A 6,346-nucleotide genomic window follows, 5' to 3' on the forward strand; every position below is an offset into this window, starting at 1 on the left:
GAGTTGCCTGTACTAAGCACCATAAGCCAGAATAAGAAAAATACTGTGTTTTTTCTCTTTTATGTAGAATCAAAACATTGTGTGTGTGTACGTGTGTGTATGTACGTATGTGTGTATGAATGTGTGTATGTGTGCATGACTGTGTATGTGCATGTGCACATGTGTGTTTGTGTGTGTGCATGCACATGTGTGTGTTCATGCATTTGTATGTGCATGTGTGTGCATGTTTGTGGTTTTTGCAGAAAATTAAAATAGAGCTAGAACTATGTGAGCAGGGAAAGACGTTTAAAAAGAGGAAAAAGGAGTAAGAGAAAATAATGGATTAAATGTCATAAAAGCAGAAGAAGGGACTGGTTCATGTGCACATGTGTGTTTGTGTGTGTGCATGCACATGTGTATGTGTGTTCATGCATTTGTATGTGCATGTGTGTGCATGTTTGTGGTTTTTGCAGAAAATTAAAATAGAGCTAGAACTATGTGAGCAGGGAAAGACGTTTAAAAAGAGGAAAAAGGAGTAAGAGAAAATAATGGATTAAATGTCATAAAAGCAGAAGAAGGGACTGTTAAAGGGAAGACAGGATTCCCAGGAGGGGCAGAATGGGACAAAGAAGGGCAGTAGTGGGGTGAATAGAACAAAGTGCACTAGTATGTATATGAAAATGTCATGAAGAAATCAATTTTGTGTGATAAGCAAAATAAGTAATAAACAATGTTAAAGACCAATTACTTTCCAAAACTATCCTAGATGTCACTGTGTAAATAATGTCAAAATGTTGAAATCTGAAACAGCCATGAGCTGAGTAATTAATCCCTTTGCTTTCCAAGTTAGCAGCTTAAGAGCCAAATTACACATGGGAAGGTAAATGACACATGAGCTAACCTGAACAGGAAGGAATGCGTAGAGATCTTCATTCTTTAAAAAATCACTCACAGTGATGGAGAGAGGCAGCTGCTACTCTACTCCATGACTAAGAAAGCCGCTGAATGTAAACATCCCTCTTCATTTCCTTAGAAGTGAAATAAACATTCATTAATGCAACACGCACACCTGAATTTCTGTTATGGCAGGTTCTAGATCTGAACCTACAAGTGCACCCATGAAAAATGACTCTCTCAAAAGAATTCAAAGTTAATGATGAAAAATATCATTAGCGAAAAGATAGTCAATATGCAAAATATTATTACTAGATCTCTTACATGCTAATAAAGTAATGGAAATATAGAAGCAATGAAATTTTTTACAGAATATGTCATATAACATGATGCAGGTGGCTGGAAACCAACTTTGAAAAACATGGGCCTGGAAGGGAATTATTCCATATAGATATATGGAGAAATGGATAATAGATATGTACTTAGATATCCTAGGTAAAGTCAATGATGTTGACCAAAGATTTAAGGAATAGGAGTCAAATGCTTTTATGACAGATTTTGCAAAGTAATGTGTTTTGAATTCTACTTGAAAATGATCATAGTTAATAAGCACTAATTGAAAATGGCATAGGGCGTCTATTGCTTTTCTGCAGCATGTGAACTTTATACCAATTAACATTAAATTAGCCCTTCCTATGTATCAGGCTTTATTCAGAGCACTTGGTAGGGCAATTATTAAAGATCACAGCAATCTGGGGCCGGAAAGATGGCTCAGCGGTTAAGAACACTGGTAGTTGTTACAGAAGATCTGGGTTTGAATCCCAGCACTACATGGCAGCTAACAACTATCTGTAACTCCAGTTCCAGACGATCTGACAACATCCTTCTCTCCTCTGTGGGCATTGCATGACATGGATGCGTTTACATACATGCGGGCAGTACACACATACACATAAAATAAAAAAAATAATTAAAATATATATATTTTAAAAAATCACAGCAATCCAATGAGCTGCCTCTAATTTCTACATGACTTTTATCCAGTAGCTGATTAAGAACAACAGGTTGAGTGATTTGCCCCAAGCAACCAAGAAGAATGTCTATCTCCACTGTTAGTCTTAATCAAAGTCATGTTCTCATTTACTGATTCCAAGTTATTTTTATTACTGCTATTCAAGCTAATGTGTAATGAACATATTTCAGTTAATTTCTGCATTTTTCATTTAGTAAAAAAATGTCCAAATATTTTCAGGTTATCCTCAGACTCCCTAGGAAAGTTTTAAAGATTATTTTTGAGTATAAAATGTCACTACGGAAATCATTTTGGGTGTATTTGACATATATCTATACCATTTACTTTATTTCCATCCATCTTTGTCTTAGGTGTATAGAACTATGTCCAAAAGTTTGTAAAAATAAATGCAAATCCACTTAAATGAGTGGAAAAACCCATAACCAGTGTCAACTGTCAAGTGAATTAGGAGGACAGAATGAGTAATGACTGAGTATGTATAATTCTGCTGATGCTGTGGATTTATAGATACATATGTGACATTTGTCCCACAAATACAGAGACGAGTGAACTCTTTTAAACATATTAAGGATATCTTGGGGAATCTGTGAAAAACTTTTTTCAAAATAAGTTACTTGGATAGTTATCTTCACGTTCTCATAGTACACCCATCCCAGAAGCACTAGTTAAGTATACATTGTGCCTTGATTCCCCTGTACCCTGAGAAGCTCCATTCTCCCTCCACATGCTGTCCCCTTCTAGCCTTGGACCTAGGCCTGCTCCTGCTCTTCCTGCCTTAGATCTCTTGGCTGGAGTCCTAATCCAGACTCCATGCATCGAGTCCTGATCTCCTGTACCCAGACTAGCTGCTTCTTCCAGTTTCAGGGCCCACGTGTACCCTTCCTTGTTTGAGGGACACTCGCAGGATGTCCCCATCCCCATTTTGCCATTGGCACCCCTTCTGATCTGCCTACAAGAGACCTGCCTAGTACACTGCCTTGGACCTAGGCCAGCTCCTGGTCTTCCTGCCTTAGATCTCTGTACTAAACTCCTAACCCATACCCTGCCCACTGTGGCCAACAGCAACTTAGTTCTATGAACCCCTCCTGATCTTCCTACCTGAGAACTCCTCACTGCCCCTGCCAAAACCTGGCCACTGGACCCCTATAGCTTTGGAATTCTCTTCACTCTGCCAAAGAGCACTTCACTAATCATCTTAGAACCACCCTGTCCCACCAATAAAAAATTAAAAGCAAGAACCTGAAATCCCACACCAACTAACTATTCACACCTGAGTGAAAGGCAGCCAAGCTACATCAACAACATAAACAGAAGCAAACTTCAACTAAACAAAGGCAATGAGAATTTCGTATCAGCCACACAAGCAACAAAAGATATCCATATGCCAAAATAACAACAAAAATGCAAAAAATATGAAAACTAAATGAATATATCCCCAACAAAATACATTAGTCCTACAGAAATGTACTGCAGTGAGAACCACCAGAGAAACCCTTGGTCACAGAATTTGAAAGAGCAATCATAAACATGATATAAGAACTGAAAAAACACAGAACTCAAACAACTCAAAGAGGACAGAAATAAACACCTGACTGAAGCTCTAGAAAATGCAAATAGATGGCTGAATGTAATGCCAAAAACAATGCAGGAATCAAAACGTGAATTCATAGAAGATATAGAAATACTGAAAAAAAAGTCAAGATGAAATTGTGATGAAATTGAAAATTTCAATAAGTCAAATCAAAACAGCAGCAGAAAGCCTCACAAGCAGAATGAATGAAATGGAAAACAGAAATATCAAGACTGGATTACAATTTTGAAGAACTGGACCACTCAAGCAAAGAATATGAAAAATTGAAAAAAAAACAGCAATCGAATATGTAGCAAATGTGGGACACCATGAAAAGAATAAATCTGCACATCATAGTAATAGAGGAAAGAGAAGAATTTCAGGTCAATGGCATTGACCAGATGGTCAACAGGATTTTAGAAGAAAACTTCCCCAAATTAAGGAACGACATACCTATAAAGATACAAGTTGTCACATAGAACACCAATTGGACAAGACCAGAACAGAAACTCCTCACGGCATATCATAGTAAAAACAATGAATGTACAGAAAAAAGCAAGGGTACTGAAAGCCGCTAGAGAAAAACAAGTTACAAATAAGAGAAACCCAGCAGAATTACAGCTGACTTTTCAATGAAAACTGTGAAAACCCAAAGAGCCTTGCCCAAAGTATTCCTAGTTCTAAATGACCATGGATGTTGACTCAGATTACGTTACCCAACAAAACTATCTGTCATAGTCAAAGTGGAAAGAAAAACATTCTATGACATGAATAGGCTGATAAAATTCATGTCCACCAAACCAGCCCTACAGAGAATACTTTCAGTACAAAGGACTAAAATTAGGAATGACTATACCCAAGAGGCTATACAGAGAGAAGAACCACACGGTCCTCTCAATAGATGCAGAGAATGCCTTTGACAAAATTCAACACACATTCATTGACAGTAACCAATACACATCTATCAATAATAACTTTAAACATCAACAGCTTTAACTCCCCAATCAAAAGACATAACCTAGTGGAATGGATTAAGTAACAAAATCCATATTTTTGTTTTTAGAAGTAAACTCCTCTCACTTTCATGATAGATACAACCTTAGAATGAAAGGATGGAAAAATATTCCAAGCAAATGTCACTAAGAAATTGGCAGGTATTGTAATTCTAATATGTAACAAAAAAGACTTCAAATTAAAACTAATCAGAAAAAATAAAGAGGGTCACGGCATTCTAATAAAAAGAACAGTTGACCAAGAAGATGTTTCAATCATGAACATCTATGAGCCAAACTCTGGTGTGCACAAAATTTCATAAAAATAGTACCACAGGACTTTAAAACACAGATTATCTATAACTCAGTAACAGTTGGTGACAATAATACCCCCAATATCTCCAATAGGCACTGTAAACTGAAAAAAGAATAAACAGAGAGACAGCTGAAGCAAATGACATCACTTGTCAAATGGGCCTAACAGACATCTACTGAATATTCAACCTAAGTGCCAGACAGAAGATACCTGCCTCAAGTTGTTACTCAGCATAATCCAAGAGACTCCCAAATAACACAGCATATTCCCACAGCCCTTGATTACCTCCCAGAATTTGAAAGTAAGACCCTATTCCTGAAGTCAGGACATACTTCAGACACAGGATTTGAGGCAATGGAGCTGGAACTGACCTGGAAGCCTCCTCCCTGAAGACTAGTTCTCATGATTCTAGAGGGTATCTGGTAAGCTGCTAAGGGAGAAAATCAATCATTTCTCCAACTCCAGCTTCAAAGACTAATAACCACAACTGTGACTGGCACAACAAATTATAGAGGTGAATTAGTGGCACTTTTATCTTGGGGGTAATCAACAGCTATGTAATTGAACTTAAAGCCCTTTCAATGGGAGGAAACTCATGTGTAGTACTGTAAACTATCCAAATACACATGACTGGAGAGGTCATATATCCTAGAAAAAACACTGTTTCTGGCATATCTCTAGATAAATGAAATTTCTTGCCATATGCTACATATTGATCCTTATATTTATTGAAAAGTATGCCATTCAGCACTCATCAAAGATGTTTCTGTTGTTAGAGTTCCACAGCTAGGCACACACAGAGAATATGTGTTTGAAAGATGTCCAGCCCTAAGTGACACATCTACTGTGGAAGCTCTACACCAGAAAAGCTCATGGATCATAGCACAAAAATAGGCAGAAAGAATACTAACGCATCCACCAGCTCTCATAGTGAAGCTTCCTCGTGAAACAGAGTTTGATACATACAGAAGGTCACAACTGGCTAAGTTTTAGAGAAGAGACTGCAGAGTGTGTGTGCCTGGATAGGACTACTATATTAAACCTCACCCACCCACGGTTCAGGGACCATTGTGGCAAAGGGGCAGGATAAGTTTAAAAAGCCAGGGTTAGTACATGAACATAAGGAAATGGAGTTTCCTAGGCTCTGGCAATTTGTTCATATGAACTTGCAGCAAGGATGACAGCATGCTCAAGACTCATGCCGACTCAATCAGATAAAAATCCAGCATAGAACTGCGAAAATGGTCAACAGGTCCCAAACTTAGCCAAGGAACTATTGGCAGATCAGTACTGCTGGGTGAGGGAGAGTCGATATTCTTTAAGGGAGTGATACTAGATAGGCTGAGTAGACACCAGTGGGTGAATTTGCACTGAGGAACATTTGGGTACAAAAGCTTGGCTTGATAGGCCTTAACATAATATGACAGAATACATGAAATCCAGTGGTGGGAGGTTTAGGGGTGTTGTCTAGGAGAGTTGGTCTAAATGTGATTAAGATTTGTTGTATGAAATGCACAAAAATTCAATAAAAATATTAATAAAAATAAAATATAATAAATTAG

Source organism: Nannospalax galili, unplaced genomic scaffold, assembly GCF_000622305.1.
Source record: "Nannospalax galili isolate Female #2095 unplaced genomic scaffold, S.galili_v1.0 scaffold96, whole genome shotgun sequence".
In the NCBI taxonomy this organism is placed as follows: domain Eukaryota; kingdom Metazoa; phylum Chordata; class Mammalia; order Rodentia; family Spalacidae; genus Nannospalax; species Nannospalax galili.